This window comes from Crocuta crocuta, unplaced genomic scaffold, assembly GCF_008692635.1.
Source record: "Crocuta crocuta isolate KB4526 unplaced genomic scaffold, BGI_CrCroc_1.0 scaffold147, whole genome shotgun sequence".
NCBI classification, from domain to species: Eukaryota; Metazoa; Chordata; class Mammalia; order Carnivora; family Hyaenidae; genus Crocuta; species Crocuta crocuta.
This window is the reverse complement of record NW_027532594.1, coordinates 6,943,380-6,965,926: the sequence shown is the minus strand read 5'-3', so window position 1 is coordinate 6,965,926 and position 22,547 is coordinate 6,943,380. Positions and strand designations below refer to the sequence as shown.

Genomic DNA, 22,547 nt, shown 5'->3' with positions numbered 1-22,547 from the left:
CAGGCCCGGCTGTCCCCGCTGGCGCCACCTCCCCCGGACCTGCCCCCCGTCAGGGCCGGGATGTCTAACTTCGGAACACGCCGCGCGTTGCAGGCCCCGGACGCGCGCCCTTCAGCCTGCAAGGTGCCTGGGGGGATCACGTGGCGGAAATGTGGCCTCTCGCCAACCTCGGCCGGCCTCAAACCGGAAGTTTATGCGGTTGCCTGGGAGACCAGGCTCCGCGCAAGGGCCCGGGCATCACACGCCGTTGAGCCCACAGAGGCCCAGCGAGAGGGCGCCACGTGGCGGAGCCAGCTGAAGCTGCAGCCTGGGGCCCGACGGGTCGTGAGGAAGGACGCGGCCACACTGTCACGAGGAAATGCGGGCCAAGGTTTGCAAGGTATGGCTTTGCGACCGCTCCCCAGGTCCTCGCTGGGCAAAGGAAGCCCGGAGGTCTGTGCCTTAGACAGCTTCCTAGAATTGCTGCCCTCGTTCGTTTGAACTATGTCGTCCATCTGTCACTCCACAGCATTTGTTGAACCTCATGTAAAGCGTTCATGGGCATCATCTCAATTAACGCTCATAACAACACTCCAAATTCCACGTTATCCTCGTTTTATGGAAAGGAGGATTAAGTCATAGAGAATGAGTAGCAACTTGCCCAAGGTCAGTCAGCGAATCAGGGGCTGTACATACACAGTGTAACAGTAGCTCCAGAGAAATCTGGACCCAAAGTCAAGGTTTCAAGTACACTCTGGTTCAGTCCCTGCGAATACCGTTATTGTAAGAAAGTGGAAGGACCCCTGGGTGGCTCAGGTTAGGCGTCCGACTTCAGCTCAGGTCATGATCTCGTGGTCCGTGGGTTCGAGCCCCGCGTCAGGCTCTGTGCTGACAGCTCAGAGCCTGGAGCCTGCTTCAGATTCTGTGTCTCCCTCTCTCTCTGCTCCTCCCCCATTCATGCTCTCTGTCTCTCAAAAATAAATTTTAAAAATAAAAAAAATGTGGAGCAGGAGCTGGGTTTTCAGGATCCCTCAGTAAAGGTATGCCTCTGGGCGAGGAGGAAAGGCCTTGTCTTCTTTATCCGATTCCAGCTTTTTGATTCCTTTTGCCCTTTGATCAGACCACAGCCTCAGAACATGTAACTGTTGTTCTTTATTGTCTATCAGAAATGTTCTTTTGCACCTGATTACTTTTACCCACTTGGGCTCCCAGACTACAAACCTGAGTCTCCTCATCATTTCCCTTGCAACCCATCTCTCCAGCCCCATCCATTTGGACATTAAGCCCTTCCCAGTTTACCTGGGAAAGTACAGGTGCTGTGATTTAAGAGATGCTCTTTTAGATTTCAGAGCCCAGGAAGGCCTCTGAGAAGAGTTTGATGTGGCTGAAGCAAAAGGCATACAGTGTTAAACAGAATAGAGGATGATCAGAGTGTTCAATTAGGTGCAAATTACAGAGGATTCTGTATGCCAGCCAGAGTTTGGTCTTGGGCTACACACTGCAGCTCTCTCACTGAGATTTAATATAATCAATATTCTGCGGGAATTCAAGCTTCACAATATTTTATGTTTATCACCTAAAACCGAACTCCTCTTTTTCCTAAATCAATCTGCTGCTGCTCAGGGATACTCCATGCTGATACCACCAGCCACCCGGCCATCTTTGTAAGGCATGTGAGATCCTGCCTCACTTCTTCCTTTCTCCTCAGTTTATCTCNAAAGTCGGACGCTCAACCGACTAAGCCACCCAGGCGCCCCCAGATATTTCTAAAACCAGGCCTCTATGCTATGATCACAGCCTACTTTTGAAACTTTATCAGCTCTCACCAAAACTATTCCCCTAAGTTGCTAATTACATTTCTCTCCTCTAGTCTTCTGCTCTCCCATCTTTCACCCCTGAGTAGCTCACTGAAATGAAAGTCTGCTATGTAAAACCTTTGAAGTCTTCAAGAATAAAATCCAGCTTCCTCTACTGCAACCCACCTCTCTAGCTTCATCTCATTATTTACATTCCAACAACATCAAAATTGGTATTAGCTCTTTACTGTTTCTCTATTCCATACCTTTGATCATATTGTCCCTTCTTGTCCAAAATGCCTCCTTTCTCTTTCACCCGCTGTGGGAGAGGCTGCTAGCTATGCATCAAAATCCATTTGCCCCTTCTTCCTAAGTAACGAAGCTATAACCCAGGGCATGACTGCCCCAGCTCCACAGTATCTCCCAGCTGAATTTGCAGTTAAGGATGCCAGTTAGGGGCACCTGGGTGGCTCAGTCGGTTAAGCGCCCGACTTCGGCTCAGATCACGATCTCACCACTCGTGGGTTCAAGCCCCGTGTCGGGCTCTGTGCTGACAGTTCTGAGCCCGGAGCCTGCTTCAGATTCTGTGCCTCCGTCTCTCTGTGTCCCTCCCCTGCTCGTGCTCTGTCTCTCTCTCTCTCTCTCTTTCCCTCTCAAAAATAAATAAACATTAAAAAAATAAAAAAATAAATTAAAAGGATGCCAATAGAATGTGAGCAGAAATGCCAGAAATAATGCCTCCTTTTTTAGGAGAGAAAAAACCTGTTTCTTAAATAACTGGATTTTTGTTACAGTACCTTAGTCTCCCATAACTAAGAGCCTTATTCCTGCCTATCTTCTCAATAATCATACATATTTTAAAGAATTTAAGAGAGAGGTACCTGGGTGGCTCAGTCGGTTAAGTATCTGACTCCTAATATCAGCTCAGTTCTCAATCTCAGGGTTGTGAGTTTCAGCCCTGCATTGGGCTCCACGCTGGGCATGAAGCCTACTTTAAAAAAAGTTTAAGATAAAAAAATAAGGATTTTTATATTAACCTAGATAGTTAAATTTGCTGCTGCTCATCCCTCAGTTCCTAGAATCCAGGTTTCCTTCTGGTATCCTTTACCTTCATCCTTAGCATTTTTTTTTTTTAGGGCAGGTCTGCTGACAATGGCTTTTTAAGTTTTCCTTTATCTAAGAATGTCCTTATTTCACCTTCATTACTGAAAATATTCTCACTGGATATAGGCTTTGTTGTACTTTACTTTCCACACCTAGAGGCATTGTTCCAGCATCTTCTCGTTATCCTGGACTCTGCAGTCATTTGATCTTTGCTCTTTATGTAGGGTTTCATTTCTCTCTGGCTGCTTTCAAGATTTTTTCTTTATCACTGCCTTTCGGTAGTTTGATTTTGAAAGATCTAGGCATGATTTTCTTTGAATTTAAGTGCCGGGGTCCAGCAATCTTCTGGAATCTGTAGATATGCCCTCTGCCAAATTTGGGAAGTTTCCAGCCATTACTTTTTCACATAATTTTTCTCAATCTCCTTCACGTGTCCTTCTGGAACTCAAATGACTTGTATGTTAGACCTTTTGATGTTGTTGCACAGGTCTCTGATGCTTCTATGTTTTGTTTTCCACCCTTTTTTTCCCTTTCTGCTTTTCAGTTTAGATCATTCCTATTGACTCATCTATCTTCAAGTTCCTGCTGCTTTCTTCCATCATCTCCATTTTGGTATGTATTATACCTATCTAATGAATTTGTTTCTTTCAGATACTGTACTTTTCAGTTCAAAATTTCCACTCCGTTCTTTTTTATACTTTGTTTCTCTGTTGAAAATGTGCCTTTACATTTGTGTCACGTGTGTTTGTCTTTACCTCCTAAAACTCCCTTTTAGAGTCTTTGTCTGAAAATTCCAACACCTGTGTTATCTCGGGGTTGTTATGGTGATTGTCTTTTCCCGAAGGATTTGGCCACAGCTTCCTGTCTTTGTATGACAGGTGCTAACCTTAAAACTAAAACAGCCATTTATTTTACTGGGGGAAAAAAAAAAAGGATTTATTTGTGAATAGCAAAGAATTGCAGTCTGGGACAGGAAGCTACGCAAAACCATTGGCAAGTCCAGAGAACAAAGGAGAGGAACACTCTTTTATAGAGGGAAGAGGGAAGTTGGGAGAATTCTTATAAACAAAACATCCATTGGAGTAAATTGAGAATTCACAGTGTGGTGGACTCTCATTGGCTGACTTGCGACAGTCTCTCATTGTCTGGACTGTTGCCAGAGGAGGAGGAAAACCTCTCTCCCTTCTTCCTAGGATAGTCAAGTAGTATTTAGAAGTAATACCCAACTTGCCAAACAGCCAGGCATGTCTCCTGCTGTTGGATCTGCAATTGACTGTGAGTGGTGGGGTGAGAGAGCTCCCCCTGCTGGCCTTTTGACTCCATTTTATTCTGTTTTATTTTATTTATTTAAGTTTACGTATTAATTATTGAGAGAGAGAGAGTACGTGAGAGCACAAGCTCGGGAGGGGCAGAGAGAGAGGGAGAAGCTGAGTCCGAAGCAGGCTCCAGGCTCTGAGGGGGTCAGCACAGAGCCTGATGTGGGGCTCGAACTCACCAACTATGAGATCATGACCTGAGTCGAAGTCGGACACTTAACCAACTGTCCTTGACTCCATTTTAAACAAAGTTTCCTTCCATTAATTATTTCACAGGTTGTTTTCTATCACGTCCTGCACATTGTGACAGTTAACATTGTGCTGACGCTGGATCCTGTTAAAATCCCCCTCTGGAGAGTGTATGTTTGTTTAAGCAGGCTTTCAACCTGGTGGAGTTCATTCACATTACAAGTTTTATGTCACCTTCCATGGGTGAGAGTTTCTTTCTCAGTTCAGTTTTCAAAGCCTCTGCTCCGTTGCTCTGGGTCTGTCCTGAACATGTACCACTCAGGGGTTAGTCTGAGATTTGGCCTGGGGTTTGACTTTTAGTTGTCAAAGCCTTTGCTTTGCTGCTTTAGCTGAAAACAAGTGCAACTCAGCAGTGAACAAACCTACAACTTAAAGTGGTTCCTACACAAAATTCGGAATCACCTTCTGTGGCTCTGTCCTCTCCCTCCTCGCTTTCCAACTCACAGAGGAACCTTTTCTCAGTTCCTGGGACCTTCCCTCAGCTTCCCTGGATAAAGGACAGGGTTTCTATCTACTCTTGCAGCCGAGCAGTTCCCAGCTGGGGCCTCCCCTCAGGACAAAATCACAAGAGAAAGGAAAGGCGGCCAGGCAACCCATCCCCCTTGCAGGTTTCTTTTTCAAGTTTTGCCTCCCCTTCACAATCTGTTACTTTGCGGAATCCTCAGGCCATTGCTGCTGTGTTTTGTCATGAGCTTTTAGTTGTAATGAGTGGGAGAGATGGACCAGAGTAGATTTATGATGCCAAGGCTGTCCCAGAACTCTTCCTACCTGTAAGAACCCGCTTAGGTGTTACTTCCTGTGGCAAGCCTTTCCTGACCTTCCTCTCCAGCATGAGGCTGTCTGAGTTTCACTCCTTTGTGCATCCCTTCGAAGGTCCACCTGCTGCATACGGAATGTTCCTCTTCATGCATCATCTTCCCCACCGTATGTACTCAAAGTGTATAAAGGGCAGGTACTGTGTCTTATTTATCTTTCAGCACAGTGCCCAGCACACAGTGGGTCTTTAGGAAATATTGAATGTAGCAGACCTCCTCTGGTCACCCTAACCAAAAATCCGAATTCCTGTGTGGTTACGCTACTCCTCAATTTTCTGACACGTTCTCGCTTGTATTATAAATATTTTAGCACTTATCTTTAGTTTCCTGGGAGACTGTAAACTCAGAAGGTTTTGCATCTCTATCTCCCCTGTAGCATTGTATTACACCGTTAATAAATATGACCTAACTGAATTGAGGGTCACTGAACTAACTTTAAAGTTAAGTGGTTTTAACTTTAAAGTTAAGTGGTTTAACTCATCCTGATTAAACTTTCAAAAACAGAAGCTCCTCTAAATGGAAGGATCGATCTTCTAAGTCTACCTCTCCTCCTTCACTCCTGAAAGGAGAAGGATACTTTTTTCCAATTGCCTCCAGAGGTCACTCACCACCTTTTAAGGAAAAAAATGTATAAAATAGAGTATTGCTTCTGCAGTTTCCTCTTAAGGCCAATTGTGAGGATAACTTCCGTGGGAGACAATTCAGGAGAAATAAAAATATTGAAGGGCTATTTTTTTCAGTTGAAATAAATATAACTTTATTGATTCCTTGAAACAATTGATATTTTATAAACCTGTATGATAATGTATCAAAAAGGAAACTATCTAGACCTTAGTGATTAATATGGTACTTATATTGGCATATTTGTGAAATGGCAACAGGAGGGAGATTTTTCATCTTTCTAAAAACATTTTTTAACATTTGTTTATTTTTGAGAGACAGAGGGAGACAGAGCATGAGCAGGGAAGAGGCAGAAAGAGAGGGAGACACATAATCTGAAGCAGGCTCCAGGCTCTGAGCTGTCAGCACAGAGCCGGACACAGGGTTCAAACCTAGGAACCTGGAGATCATGACCCAAGCTGAAGTCGGATATTTAACCAACTGAGCCACCCAGGTGCCTCAGATTTTTCATCCTTTAACATGAAATTTTATCTCAAGTAGGAGTGAGATGTTAGACTGATCATGCTTGGGGACTGCACATCACTCTCAGGACCTTTTCAGCCTTTATTATCTGGAGGGACCATTCTTTTTACTTATCAAATAATGTCTAATTAGTACTTAAAGCACATCACGGAAAAACTAGGTGTCATAACTGTTTCTATCGGTACACTAAATTGTGGTGTCTAGGGCGCCTGGGTGGCTCAGTTGGTTAAGTGTCTCTTGATTTCAGCTCAGGTCATGATCTCACAGTGCATCACCTGAGACAGAACAAAGGTGATAAACGTTTACTGAATACAGTATACAGTGCAAGGGAGCAGCAGGCAGGACAGGAGAGGAGAGACTGCGATGAGGTGGTGGCTGTGCCTAAAGGGGGAAGATGAGGAAGTGTGGCCACGTATGGAATTCTCCCTTTTTTGGTAACTGCCAGGTTGTACGTAGCCCACTGGTCAGTGTGGCCTCTGGATATTTTGAGGTGGGTCGCCTGATGGGCCTGCCTGTATTCAGCCAGGGGGTCACTGGGGGCCCTTTCTACCTTCCATTGCTCAAGCCTGTTGCCTCAAAGAAGCCTCTATGTAAATGATCATTCTTTAACTCTGGCATTAAAAACTCAATCTAGGGGCACCTGGGTGGCTCAGTTGGTTAAGCATCCAAGTTTGGTCCAGGTCATGACCTCACAGTTCATAAGTTTGAGCCCCACGTCAGGCTCTGTGCTCAGCTTCTGATTCTGTGCCTCCCTCTCTCTCTGCCTCTCCTTCTCTCTCTCTCTCTCTCTCTCTCTCAAAAACATTAAAAAAGCAGTCTATTAAAGCCAGCTCTCACAAAGATTTAATTTCAGCGAAATAACTTTTGTTTGTGCTATGTATTTTGAAAAGTTCAAAATAATACTGAAAGGATCTGACTTTGGTGTTCAGTGTCTGGTGGAATTTTTTATCTCATTAAAAATAAGAACTTACTGATTTTTAAAATTCCTATTTTTAAAAAATATAAACTTAGAGGGGTGCCTGGGTGGCATAGTCGGTTAAGCGTCCGACTTTCGCTCAGGTCATGATCTCACGGTTCGTGGGTTCGAGCCCCGCGTCGGGCTCTGTGCTGACTGTCAGCTCAGAGCCTGGAGCCTGTTTCAGTCTGTGACTCCCTCTCTCTCTGACCCTCCCCTGCTCACGCTGTCTCTCTCTGTCTCCTAGAAATAAATAAAACATTAAAAAAAAGTTTAAAAATATATATATATAAACTTAGAATTTCCTTTAACTGGATTCATTGCAACATTCAAGACTATAGAACTCTTGGATCTGCCATCACAATAGTCTCCTATGCTATTTTGATCAGATAAAATCTTTGGCGTACTGTACTGTTATTAGCCAAAATCAACTTATCAAGAGAATAAAAACAAAGCAACCCAAAGTTGAGAGCTTGCCTAGTAGAGGCTTAATAGAAACAGACTAACATTTCTTAATGTACTCAGTGCTTCAGGAGCAATTAGAATCGTCTGCATAAAAAAGGAAACTACTTTAGGGCTTTAAGTGCTCTGGAAGAAATATGATCGTCACTCTGTCTGTACACAGGGGCAGCCACTTATCCGGAGCTGGGTGCTCCTCTGCCCCAGAGCAAAGCCATGCTTGTGTAATCTCTGCCATCTAATACCGCATTTGCTACGACCTGCCTGGAAAAAGTCCAGCTCCTTTGCAGAAGCCCCCACAATGACAGGGACTATTGGGTTGCTAAACTAGGAACAAACACCGGTAACAGTATTTTTTTTAATTTATAAGCAAACTAAATAAAAGCCCACCTGGTCATTGATTTAGTCATTAAACAATTATTAAATACCTAGTCCGTGCCAGTCATTGATCTAACAATGAAACAACAGACAAAAATTCTTGCTCTCCTGGACAGGGTAGAAAATGAACAAAGGCATTTGTAATGTGTCGATGGTGACAGTACCCTACAGAAGAACAAAGGGGGTAGAGACTGATGGAGAGGGGACATTTTTTTTTTTTACAAATAGTTTATTGTCAAATTAGTTTCCACATAACACCCAGTGCTCATCCCCACAAGTGCCCTCCTCCATGCCCATCCCCCCTCCCCCCCACATCCATCAGTCCTCAGTTTTTGTCAGCATTCAAGAGTCTCTCATGGTTTGCCTCTCTCCCTTTCCCCCACCATTTCCCCCCTTCTTCTCCCCCTTGTTCCTCCGTCAAGTTCCTCCTAATCCTCCTATACGTGCAAACATATGATATTTGTCCTTCTCTGCCTGACTTATTTCGCTCAGCATAACACCCTCAAGGTCCATCCATGTTGCTACACATGGCCAGATTTCATTGTTTCTCATTGCCATGTAGTATTCCATGGTATAGATAAACCACATCTTCTTGATCCATTCATCTGTTGATGGACACTTAGGCTCTTTCCATGTTTTAGCTATTGTGGAGAGTGCTGCTATGAACATTGGGGTACATGTGCTCCTATGCATCAGCATTTCTGTATGAGAGGGGGCATTTTTAACTAAGGTAGTGTTGGGGAACGCTCCTGGGAGTGACGTTTGGACGGAGCCCTAACCGAAGTGAGAGAACCAGCCATGCAGAAGAGCATGACTGAGAGAGCAGCGGGGACAAGGCTCTGGGAGCAGGAGCGAGTGAGTGTGGTGTGTTTGAAAAGTAAAAAGGCCAATGTGACTGGGGCCGTATGAATGAAGGGAGAGTTGATAGAAAATGAGAGCAAGCAGGGTTCCTAGGTACACACCTTGGCCTTATGATAAGGACTCTCTGGACGTGTTGGAAGAATACACTAGAGAGGAGCAGGATGGAGAGCCAAGAGAATGGAGGTCTAATTGAGAGGTTATTTGGTTAGGTTCCGATATTTGTAGAAGTTATTTGGTTAGGCTCAGATATTTGTGAGAGTGGTCAGATTTGGGAAGTTATTGAAGCTAAAAACAGTAGTGTTTGCCATTTGTTAGAAATAAGCCCACTGACCCAATCAAAGGAGGGACTCGGAGCAGAGTAAAGCCAGGCTCTAATCAATGTTCTTGCAAGAGGGGGTGTCTGATGAACAGGCACACTTGGGCAGTCATAACACACATTTATCTCCTAGCATGCAAGTCCCTCCCCTGGTTCCTCATTGGCTGAGTACTACAGAGGTTACAGCCTTACCCGGAAGTCGCCTATGTTCAAATAAGGCCAAGGGTAGTCTGATTGGAACAAACGTACTTTCCCTGAAATGACGCAGAGACTTTCAGCCCCTCCTTTGCTCTTTGGCGCACTCATTGCAACGCCCACGAAAACAAGCCTGCAAAATGGAGAGTGGAAGAAGAACTGGGAAGTGAAGTGTCTAAGGGCTTGGGACTCCATTGTGTGTTTGGGGGTGCAGAGTTCATACATATTTCCAATAGGCTGTAAACCTGTTGTTAATTAGACAGCTTTTATTTGGTATTTCTGAAAATGAATCATCTCCCTTACTTTTCACACTGATGGACTGGGTATGTGAGAGAAAGTGTATAGAAAATATTTTAAGAAATGACTTCAAGGATTTTTTTTACTTATGTCAAAGAAAAACCAGAGCTGGATAGTAGTTGAAGCCATAAAAACAGATTTTACTCAGTGACTATTGCAATTGTGGGGGAGAGGGGGACGGAGGAGCACGAAGACCTCAGTATAAAACTGAACTCACTTTTATTTATTTATTTATTTTTTTAAATATTTATTTATCTTTGAAAGAGAGACAGAGACAGAATACGAGGGGGCAGAGAAGGGCAGAGAGAGAGGGAAACCCAGAACCCAAAGCAAGCTCCAGTCTCTGAGCTGTCAGCACAGAGCCTGATGCGGGGCTCCAACTCACCAATCATGAGATTATGACCTGAGCCAATGTCTGACACTTAACTGACTGAGTCCCCCAGGCGCCCAGAACTGGGCTCAATTTTAATACAAGGAAAAGTGGGAATCTATAGCCAAGGGATTGGGTGCAGGGGGTAGGTTGGAAAATTACTAGGAGGAAACATCAGGGGTAAGGGGGGATTCTGGCTAAACCAACCCAACAGGATTCTTGCTGAAGGTGGGCCAGGGTGATCAGACATCACCAGGGGAACAGTAGAGGTTGAGGGACCCAATCAGATGCCAACAGGATTCTGGCTAAAATTAAGCAATGCCAAGATAGACACAGAAGGCCAAATTCCAGGCTTTACTGGGAAGAGCGTTCAGAAGAGCCCCCAAGAGTCTGTTCCCTAAGCTACTGGTGAATAAAAGTCCTCTTATTTCAGATGGGAAAGATTGTTATGGAAGGAGCACAGATTCTCCTGGGACATGGAAGAAAATCAAGAATTCAGGTTGAACATGTAAAGATTGTGATATTATTTAATTAAATGAAAGCATCAAGTGGGCAGCCGAATATTCAACTCAGTAGAAGGAGGAAGCACTAGATATAAACTGGGAGTTAGCACATAGATGGCATTTAACCCTGTGTCGCTGGGTAAGATTGCTTCAGTTGTGAGTATAGACCAAAGAGGGCCAGGGACTCAGTAAGCCCTGAGGGTGTGCCACCTATAAAGGTAGGGAAGGCGAGGAGTTTCCTCCAAAGGAGACGAAGAGAAGAGGAAAATTAGGAGAGTGTGTGGTTTTTTTGTTGTTGTTGTTGTTTTAATATTTTTATTTATTTCTAGGAGAGAGAGAGAGAGAGAGAGAGACAGCGTGAGCAGGGGAGGGTCAGAGAGAGAGGGAGTCACAGACTCTGAAACAGGCTCTAGGCTCCGAGCTGGCAGTCAGCACAGAGCCTGACGCGGGGCTCGAACCCACGAACTGCGAGATCATGACCTAAGCGAAAGTTGGACGCTTAACCGACTAAGCCACCCAGGTGCCCCAAGGGAGTGTGTGGTTTTAAAACCCAGGTGATCACCTGTAATTCCTATGGAGCAAACACTGGATTTACAGAGTCACAGTCGTGTTTTTGGATAATGATGTAATTTTCCTCAGCCTCATTGTCCAAATGCATGGGTTAGAGTAGATGATCTCTGAGGTCCCTTGCAACTCTGACTTTCAGAAGAGCAGCAAGTAACTTCATCTGTTTAAAACCATTTCTTACTCATTTTTGTCCCAGTAGTAAAAAAGCAACTTGAAACCGGTATACCAGTAATATTGTTACTCCCTCCTTCAAACCTTCAGACTGGGGTTATCCTTCAAAGTTTTGCCACAGGTAATTATAAAAAGGGATTATCATAGGTGCAGTGTTTCTATAATTCTTTAACAAAATTGTTGTAACCAAAACTAAGATAGAAAGAGAGTCACTGAAAAATTCCATTGTATACATCTAGGAAGAATTGAGCATGAGCCCTACATCAGTGAAGGAAGGATTTAATATTCAAAATATGACATCTTATTCAAAATATGTCAAAGTAGAGAGTTGAGGCAGAAAAGGCTTGGGAATCTGCACAGAGAAATCGCAGTGGGGTAGCTGAAGGACCAAGAGAAAAGCAAGCATTGTGTGCACCAGGCACCGTGGTGGGGTTCAAGAGACGTGAGATTTGAGTCAGGATTCCGCACGGGCACAGCACTAAGAGAGGCCCAAAGGTGAGGACCATCTACAGTGATTTAAAAATAAGTTGACCACCTTTACCAAGTGGAAAGTTCTCTGAGAGTAATAGGTAAGTCTGGAAAGGCGTTTGGGGGCTAATTGTGAAGAACTTTGAAAATCAACTGAAGACATAATCTTTTGACTTTAGGAAGCTGTCAAAGGTTTCTGAGTAGTAAGAGTATCACGATGAATGCAGAGGACTAAGAACACGAGCAGGCAGTATCAGCCCAGTTGAACTGGAATCGGAAGAAACTAGAGAAAGAGAAATAGCTTTAGCGGTTTTATTACATAGATTAGCAAAGTGCTCATTACATTTGCACCAGAGTGGCTTGGTGAGAATGGAAAGGTGGCTATGGAGGCAACAGTCCCATGNCCTTTACCAAGTGGAAAGTTCTCTGAGAGTAATAGGTAAGTCTGGAAAGGCATTTAGGGGCTAATTGTGAAGAACTTTGAAAATCAACTGAACACATAATCTTTTGACTTTAGGAAGCTGTCAAAGGTTTCTGAGTAGTAAGAGTATCACGATGAATGCAGAGGACTAAGAACACGAGCAGGCAGTATCAGCCCAGTTGAACTGGAATCGGAAGAAACTAGAGAAAGAGAAATAGCTTTAGCGGTTTTATTACATAGATTAGCAAAGTGCTCATTACATTTGCACCAGAGTGGCTTGGTGAGAATGGAAAGGTGGCTATGGAGGCAACAGTCCCATGACTGTGTGTGTGTGTGCATGTGTGTGTGTGTGTGTGTGTGTGTGTATTTTCTTCTGAGTATACATGCTCAATGGTGGCTCCAGAATTTCTACAGAAGAAGGTGTAAGGTAGGGCTCCTGAGAGATTCAGTCGGTTCAGCGTCTGACTCTTGATTTTGGCTCAGGTAATGGTCCCAGAATTATGGGATCAAGCTCCGAGTCAGGCTTTGCACTGAGTGTGGAGCTTAAGGTTCTCTCTCTCTTTCTCTCTTTCTGTCTTCTCCCTCCCCCTCTCTCCCTCTATCCCACTCATGCTCCCTCTCTCTCTCTCTGACATGATAGATAGATAGATAGATAGATGATAGATAGATAGATAGATAGATAGATAGATAGATAGATGATAGATAGAGAGTAAAATTTAAAAAAAAAAAAGAAAGCGTAAGATAACAATCTGGTTGGAAGGTGGAGAGAGTTAGGGGACTTGTGTTCAAGATAAACCATTTTTGGGGCCCTGAGTGGCTCAGTCTGTTGAGCATCTGACTCTTGATTTCGGCTCAGGTGGTGCTACCATTGAGTGTGGGATGGAGCCCCACCTCAGCTCCGTGCTGAGTGTGGAGCCTGCTTCTGTCTTTCTCTTCCTCTGCCGCTCTCCCCACTCACTCTCTCTCACTATAAAATTAAAAAGGAAATGTTAAGTGAACTAAACTACTCCCTGTCCCACCAAGCCCTCTCCCCTTTCTACTAATCTTAATACAGTAAAGGCTCAAATGACGTGAAAAATAGGACCCTAAGATCTTAAGTCTAGCTTTGAGGACTCTTCACAGGGAGAAATTATGTATAGAAAATGTTCATCCAACCCAGGCTGGGTCACGGTCAGCTCTGACCACTAACTTGAGACGGAAATGCTTCTTATCTATTATTTCAGTGGGTAGACCTATTGGCAACCTGGGAAGGGAGCCAAAATAGTCAAAATCCATGAGACTGAGTCAAACTGAGTTGTTAAGCCAAACGGTCTCGTGAAGAATAGGAGCTAAACTGAAAAGCCCAACAAGGGGCTTGAGAAGCCACAAGAATAAGGAGTTAAGGTGGCCCAAAATAGCATATTCCTAAAGCCCGGCTTCTGTCTGGCTTCTGTAATGTCAGTTACCACGAATAGTTTATTGTTTTCCTATGTTCCTTGACTATTAGGGAACATTAATTATATACTTGAAAGCATTACTCGGTAACAGTTTATTGGAGCTTCCTGGTTAGGTTTTCAACTCTTTTGTGGCCTCTTTGATGACAGTTTCATAAAGAAGCAAAATTAATATGCTATGGGCTAAATTCTGTTCCTGCCCTGCAAAGTTATGTTGATGCCCTAACCCCCCTGTGCTAGTATTTGGAGGTGGGCTGTTTGGGGGGTAATTAGGTTTAGATCAGCTTATGAGGGTAGGACCACATGGTGGGATTAGTGTCCTTATAAAAAGAGGAAGAGACCAGGGCCAGTGAGCTCTCTTGTGAGGACACAGAGAAGGGCAACCTTCTGAAAGCCTGGAAGAATGCCTTCCCAAGGAACTGAATTAGCACCTTGATCTTGGACTTCCCAGACTTTGGAACTATGAAGAATAAAAACCTGTTAAGACATCCAGTCTGTGGTATTTAATTATGGCTCCCCAAGATGACAAAAATATAATCTTTCATAATAGTTTGTGTTTTTAATGCAGATAACAACTCTTGATGATAATAGCTGAATTGTTATAACTGGATATTTTCTCTTATGCATATAAACTGACAACTAAACCTAAAGAAAAGCCTGTTTGGTTAGTAATCCATATTAAATCTTATTAATAATAAAAATAAAAATTAGTATATTGGTGCTGTCATTTACAGATGGTGAAAAGAGGTTGAGAGAGGGAGAAAGAGAGAGAATGGTAAATGAATGAGACAGATGAGCTAGTCTTAGCTTTAACTTTCTTAGCCTTAACTTTCCAAGGTTAAGAACGAAGAAACTGTTAGTTCATCCAGAACTGACTGATATGACCACACCCAAAGGTGCTGATCTGTAAACAGCGCGATATGCCCTGCATCTATTCCCAAGGCACTCCTTCCTGGCTAGTTGGACCAGTCTGGTCAGATCAATGATAGGTTAGGTAGAGGTCAGCAGGTGAAGCCCACAGGCCCTCTCTGGCCACATCCTGTTTTTGTAAATAAAGCCACACATATTTATTTACACATCATGTATGGTCTGGTTTGCACTATAGTGACCAAATTGAGTAGTTGTGACAGAGACCTCATGGCCCAAAAAGCCTAAAATATTTGCCATCTGGCCCTTTACAGAAAAAGTTTGCTGACCACTGTATTTCAAGTTTCTCTATGAGAGCAAAAGATTGAGGAGAAGGAATTGCTATATGCCCTTAGAACTTTAGAACCAGATCAATTGGCCTTTCCCAGTGTCAGTCAAGCTTATGTTTTGGCTGTATTATCAAAATCAGAATTGTAGAAGCCTTGGGGGTGTAGTAACAAATTCTTACCCTCTAAAGCTCTTTTTAAAATTTTTTTACATTTATTTTTGAGAGAGTACAGCATGAGCGGGGGAGGGTGAGAGAGAGAGGGAGACACAGAATCCGGAAACGGGCTCCATGCTCTGAGCTTGTTGGCAGCACAGAGCCTGACGCGGGGCCCCAACCCACTAAACCGTGAGATCATGACCTGAGCTGAAGTCGGACACTTAACCCGACTGAGTCACCCAGGACCCCCTCTAAAGCTCTTTTTAACAATGTCGTTGACTTCTGAATTACGAGTCTTCCCATCAGTTTAGTCCTGATTGTTAGGATTTTAGATTTCTATCTTTCCTTTCAAGGAGATGACCTAGGCCCGTCTGAGATTTAGATTGCATCCTAGTTTTATCAGCAGCATCTTTATAAATCATTACTGTAGTATGTTATCTACACAGAAGATTTCCACAGATAGCTACTCATATCCATTTAAGGTTGATTCTTCTTAGTTTCAAAATGTGAACTCCCTCCTTTCATTTTAGGGGCGAGGTTGTCTGACTTGGTCCACAAATTCTTAGAATGTGTTACATTTGTCACTGTCACATCAGGGGTGTCCCACAGCATGTACTGACCACCTGAGTTTCTCAATATTTAATTGTAAAAGGAAATTAATTCTCCTGTAGGTCAAAAGGTTCAAGTGAGCAGTTATTGGTAGCTTTTAGCATCATGTCAACTAGTTATCAACTGATTGCTTCTGAGCTCCACGTTCACCCTGAAGGACCTGCTCTGCACTAACAGACTGGACTCAGGCATTTCTCTTTTCCTGTGAGCGCACTGTCAAACCCCTCCCCAGAGGGCGCTGGAGGGACCTTGTAGGAGGAAAGGGGCATCTCCTCCTGGTTCCTTTTTGCTGCATTTTGCTTTCTCTTGCCCTTGCTGCACAGTCTAACAGCCATGAGCATGAGATTGAAGGCATCTCCGTGAGTGGTGCTCTGCCGCCACCATGCATAGTCCCTTGGCTATGACAATGTCACAGACCGGACCTGGGCCCAGGAACCACCTGCCCCCCATCTTCCCAGAAGCAGACCCCAGGCCGCAGGCCAGCAGTAGCTCCCTACCTCTGTTTGCACATCTACCCGCCAGCCTCTGCTCACTTGGGCTCCGGAAGATTGTTTCCTGCTGCTCTCCTGACAAAGACCTCACCTACGGCCAGGCCACACCACCCTGCCAGCAAGCCAACTTTTGATGCCTTCTGTGTCCACCTACCCTTGGGTTTATCAGTGAAGCTGTAAGTTAAATTACAAAAATATTTCGGTCCACTAAAGTGTTGTTTTTTTAATCATGTGATGAGAACGTACACATTTGCATCATGTCTAGGATTCATTAATTTAGACTGAAAACCTCAGGGGCGCCTGGGTGGCTCAATCAGTTAAGCATCCAGCTTCGGCTCAGGTCATGATCAGGTTGGTGAGTTCAAGCCCCGCATCGGGCTCTGTGCTGACAGCTCAGAGCCTGGAGCCTGCTTCTGATTCTGTGTCTCCCTCTCTCTCTGCCCTGCCCCAGCTCACTTGATCATGCTCTCTCTCTCTCTCTCTCTCAAAAATAAATAAACATTTAAAAAAATTTTTGGATTGAAAACCTCAGAACTGCATATGCATAAAAAATGTAAGCATTCATTCATCTTACCTTAGTAATCCCATTCTGGGAAACTCAGTTTAAGAAAATTATCAGAAATGTAGAAGAAAATTTATATTAAAGTAGTCATAGCAGCATTCTGGGTTGTTTTTTTTTTTTTTTTAAGTAAACTCCATACCACTTGTGGGTCTCAAACTCAGCAATGGCGTGATTCAATCCTAGATTCTACCATATCTGATGTCAGATGACACCTGAACTTTTCACTCTTTTGCTTAAAGCAGGTTTAATTTTTTGTCACCAACAAGAGCCAGAATGAATGCAACGTGAAAAGGTATTTACAAGAACCAAGTGAAAAAAACATGTTGCAAAAAATAGCACGTTTAGTATTTCCTCACTTTTGCAAAAACATTTCCATAGATACAGTCGTAAAGGATACATTCTGTAATGATAAAGGCAATTAATTACCTCTGGATGAGGGATTACGGGTATTTATTTTCTTCTTGTTTAACGTCTGAAAACAAGCTTGTCTCTTCCTATAAAATTAGAAGGTATTATAGGATTTCCCTGAGTGTCCCCTGCAACTCCATTTTGCTAGCGTTGCATTTTACATTTAAAATACAGGGACGTCTCTAGCCGCTTATCTACCTCTGAGTCCCTGATGTGACAAGGTTGAATATGGAGGTATACTCATGGCTCCTAGAATATCATTGCTTCTAGGCCCTCTAGAGGGGCCTGGAGGGGCAGAGCTAGGAAACAGACGTACGGACACATCTGTATCCCTGCCCCCGGTGCAAGTGTGCACATACACCTGTTCGTACCGCATTTTCCCAGTTCCAGTCCGTCACTGTAGCATCTTTCCTAACTTCCCTTCTCCCACAGTGGAAACTTCAATATATTCACTTATCTCTTCAAGCCCCATATGTGGAATCAGTCTCCCGACTGTGTGGGCCCTCTCCTTGGCCTTGGGGCAGCCTTGCCAGCCAAGCTGTCCTCAGTCCTGATCCTGATCTTGCCAACTCCCTCCAGCTGCACTGGCTGAGTTCTCTAGGGAAATGTTCCCAAGATGAAGAAAGTCAATATTATAGTGTTGACAAGTTCGGAAACCATTTATTCAACAAATAATTACTGAGCACCTTCTCCATGCCGGGCATTTTTCTTTTATTGTCTTAATTTTTTAAAAGATGTTATTTGTATTGTATTTATTTTTATTTTAGAGAGAGCGGGGGAGAGGGGCAGAGGGAGGAAGAGAGAGGGAGAGGGAGAGAATCCCAAGCAGGCTCCACACTCAGAGCGGAGACTGACATGGGGCTTGATCCCACAACCCTGTGATCTTGATCTAAGCCAAAATCAAGAGTTGGACACTCAGCCGACTCGTTCAGCCAGGTACCGCCACCAGGCATTTTTCTAAGTGTCAGAGATAAAACAATAGACAAAAACCTTACCCTTGTGGATCTTACAGCTTAGTATAAAAGCCAGACGATAAAGAAGATAAATAAAACACAAATTGCTTGTGATAAGTGCTAGCTAAGGAGAGAAAAATTCACTTGGGAAGCAGGATAGGGAGAGGAGATTAAATTTAAAAACTTGTTTAAATATTTATTTATTTTAGAAAGAGAGAGAGAGAGCCCGAGCAGGGGAGGGGCAGAGAGGGAGACACAATCTGAAGCAGGCTCCAGGCTCCCAGCTGTCAGCACTGAGTCCGAGGCCAGGCCCGAACTCAGAGACTACAAGGTCACAACCTGAGCCAAAGTCTGATGCTTAACCACCTGAGCCACCCAGGCGCCCCCAGGAGGTGGGGAGGGGGGAGAGAGATTAAATTTTAAATAGTTAGGGAAGGCCTCACAGAGAAGGCTTTTCAGTAAGGCCCTGAAGTACATGACAGAACAATGCAGTTGGAAGGAACAGTCCAGCCAGGGGAAGAGCACCTGGGAAGGGACGCCAGTGCAAGGCCAGCAGTGGAAGGAGGCAGGTGGTTCAGGAGGAGACAGCAGGAGATGCAGTCAGAGACATAACAGGTGCCAGAACATGTAGATCTTCGCCGGTGAAGGCAAGGACTTTGGCTTTTGCTGAGAGAGATGGGGAGCCACGGGAAGATTCTGAGCAGAGGACTGACTTCACCTGACACCTTTTGACTGGGTCGTGCTGGCTGTTGTCTAGACAATAGACAGAGGAGAGGCAAGGGATGGGAACAAAGGACAAAAGAGCTCATGATGGCGTGGCTCGGCATGGAAGCAGGTGGCACTCGTGAGAAGTGCCGACCCTGGATGTGTTCTGGAAATAAGGCTGCTCGGACTTGCTGGCAGACCAGAAGTGGGTGTGAGAATGAGAGGGGTGAGGATAACTCCAAAGTTTTTGGTCTGCATAACCAGAAAAATAAAGTTGCCATTTAGTGGAATGAGGAGAGCTACAAAAGAAGCAAATTTGGGGAAAATGTCAGGAGTTTAGTTTGGAGTATGTCAAATTAGGAGATTCTTTTTAGTCATCCGATTAGAGGTGTTAGGTTGGCTAAGGGTCTGGAGTTCAAGGGTGACGAGGTAGGTGCTCCATCAGCATCTAAGCAGTAAGTCATGAGCCAGGGTGGTCACCTAGGGAGAGCGTGTAGGTAGAATAGAGAAGCGGTTCCAAAACTAAGCTACGATGTGCTCCAGTGCTTAGAGCTAGGAGACTGAGCCAGCAAGGAGACTGGGCAGGAGTGGCTAGAAAGAGAGGAAAACCAGGTACATGTGTCGCACTGGAAGCCCGATTCAGGGATCAGGAAATGAATCCCACTGTACTGAGTGTCGCTAATCATTCAAATAAAATGACTGAAAAATGACGATTTTATTTAGTGACATGGTGATCACTGGTAACCTTGAGAAGGCAGTTTCAATGGAGTGGTACGGGCAAAATCCTAATGGAGAGAACCCAAAAGAGCATAAGAGATAAAATCAAAGAGGGTGAGTAGAAATTTCTTCAAAGTTTTGTTTTTTGATCTTTCTTTCTTTTTGGCCTGTTCTAAATGGATGGAAAGAGATGAGACAGTAGCTGCAGGGGGCACACGGGTTTTTAAAGAAGTCTTTTTGCCCTCAAGATGGGAGAAATAATATCATGTATGTAATATGGATGGAAATGATCCAGTAGAGGGGGAAGAATTGATACAAGACAGTTGGGGAAGCTAGAGGTGTTTGATTTGAGGGGTGGGGGATGTAGGGGAAACGAGTGAGCTGAATATTCAGAGCGCTGTTTGATGATTTTGGATCCCAGGAGTAAGGGCAGGGAATAAATGGAACAGATTGGTTCCAATCTGGTAGATTGAGAGTGAGTGGGGATTGGGAGGGAGTGGAGTCAACGGGAAGATGAGCTCAGAGTTGAAGAGCAGGCCAAATAGAAGTGTGAAAGAGGGGACAACATGATACTAAGTCATTATGAGAGAGGGATGTTGATATATGAGATTTCAAAGATGAAGGGCGCCTGGGTAGCTCAGTCGGTTGAGTGTCCAACTCTTGATTTTTGGCTCAGGTTATGATCTCGCAGTTCAGGAGTTCGAGCCCCACATTGGGCTCCATGCCGACAATATGGAGCCTGCTTGGGATTCCCTCTTTCTCCCCTTCTCTGTCTCTCTCTCAGAATAAATAAACTTAAAAAAAAAAAAGACTTGGGGCGCCTGGGTAGCTCAGTTGGTTAAGCATCTCACTTTGGCTCAGGTCATGATCTCATGGTTCGTGAGTTCAAGCCCCGCATCGGGGTCTTTGCTGTCAGCACGGAGCCTGCTTTGGATCCTCTATCTACCTCTCTCTCTTAGCCTCCCCTGCTTGTTCTCTCTCTCTCTCTCTCTCTCTCTCTCTCAAAAATAAACGAACATTAAGAACAAACAAACAAAAGCTTCAAAGATGAAGCCATTTCCAGAGATGACAAGGTTTCAAGTGCTGCTGTTGGGTGTGGGTGGAAATAAAGTTGTTCCCCATAAATAGCACCCGTTTGCTGGAATCACTGACAGAAGTACAAGCGTGGCCAGAGAGGTGGTGAGGCTGGGACAAGGGGACAGGGACAGGTGATTAGCCTGAATGGGGTGAGTGTGGGAAGCAAAGGGCCCAGCTATGGAGGAGACAACCATTTGGGGTAGGGGTGGTGAGCTTCCTATCCCTGGAAGGGTTCAAGAAGACACTGGTGACTCAGAATTTCAAAAGAACTCTTCAATCTAAAGTGTTAGGTTTAGGGGCACCTGGGTGGCTCAGTCCCTTAAGTGTCCAACGTCGGCTCAGGTCATGATCTCGCGGTTCGTGGGTTCGAGCCCCGCGTCGGGTTCTCTGAAGGCAGCTCAAAGCCTGGAGCCCGTTTCAGATTTTGTGTGTCTCTCTCTCTCTGCCCGTCCCCCACTCCATGCTCTGTCTCTCTCTGTTTCAAAAAATAAAACAAAAAATATTTTAAAAATTTAAAAAATATAAAGTTTTAGATTTATTAGCAGGACATCTGAGAACTTTCTAGCCCAAGCTGATATAGTAATTATTTGGTTTGAACTCTGCCTCTAGAAAAATTAGAAATTTTTTTCTGTAAAGATTCTTTTCCCAGGAGAGTGAATTTTATCCTACTCAGGACCAGTAACAGTCTGTCATACCCATTCTCTCCGGGTTCTCTCAAAAGGCTTCCGGCTTCTCTCAAAAGGTGCACATTCTGGCACCTATGCGCAGGCAGGTACATAATTATTGGAGTAAATGATGTATCACAGATCCCATATTCTCAAGTTTAATGTATACATTCTCTTTAGCACCCTGAAATGTAAATAATGATTTGCTTCATAGTTAGGGAACGTCAAATAATAAATATCCTCTGACTGCAGAGTCAGTTTTTCTCTCCGTGGGTCTCCGCCAAAATTCCAGCCTGTTCTTGATCATCCCTTGAAACTGTCAGTGAGGCAGAGGTGCCAGGTACCAGCGGAATGTAATAGGTTTCATCAGTTTAAGTAAAACGGTAATGCAATTCAAAGGACAAAAAAAGAGCCAGTGCTTTGGGATCATTTCTCTCTGTGTCGCTGGCCCAGGAGAGATAACAATACTTAAACACACTTGGAAAACTTGTACGCAGCTTAAAAAGCACATAGCTTATTTTTCTTTTATTCAACACAGTTTCCTTCACCTCTGTAATTGTTCCTTCCCTCATCTCCCCAGGGAATTCCAGAAGTATAATCAAAAAGCCTCATAGAAATTTGCTAGAAATTTTTTATTGTATTTACTGAGAATATCACATTGTTCCACAGTGAATGATTTTATTCTCCAAATGATTACAAAGCTGTTTTCATTAAAAAGGATTTGGTTATCTATATGAAATTGCACATTACAAAAAAATCAATTATAAATTACTCTTGCAAAAGAAAAAACATTTTTTAAAGGCAGGTACTAAAATACTGCATACTGATCAAATCCAGCATAATCACTTCACATAGTGACCTATACGTAAACAACTACTGTGCCAAAATGGCGTCCTGTGTAGGCAGAGAAGCAGACACGCGGCTGGGGACAGTGGGCACTTGGAATAATTTGGTTTCGATGTCTAAGATACGGCATGTTTTTCTAACCTTGAAAATATGCAAATAATTTAAAAATTATTTTTTAGATAAACATGAAAATAAGTGGACATGAAAAAGGTCACATTATATGAGGAGATACTTAAAATATCCAAGCTCTGTCTTAATACTGTAGGGTTCTGTTTGTTGTGGCTCTAACTTTCAGGCTAAAGTAAACCGATAGGAGAATGAACTGACAAAATGCAACTTTATCAAGCATTGCGCAGTGCCTCTGCAA

The 22,547-nt window shown here is 43.9% G+C and overlaps 1 long non-coding RNA gene across 1 annotated transcript; it reads left to right on the top strand.

The window, feature by feature from the left end:
* Positions 1 to 238: 238 nt before the first annotated feature.
* LOC144244710 (uncharacterized) lies at positions 239 to 16,459 on the top strand. Its single transcript, XR_013339031.1, has 2 exons — positions 239 to 379; positions 15,819 to 16,459. It is a non-coding gene; the product is annotated as an uncharacterized LOC144244710 (long non-coding RNA).
* Positions 16,460 to 22,547: the final 6,088 nt, after the last annotated feature.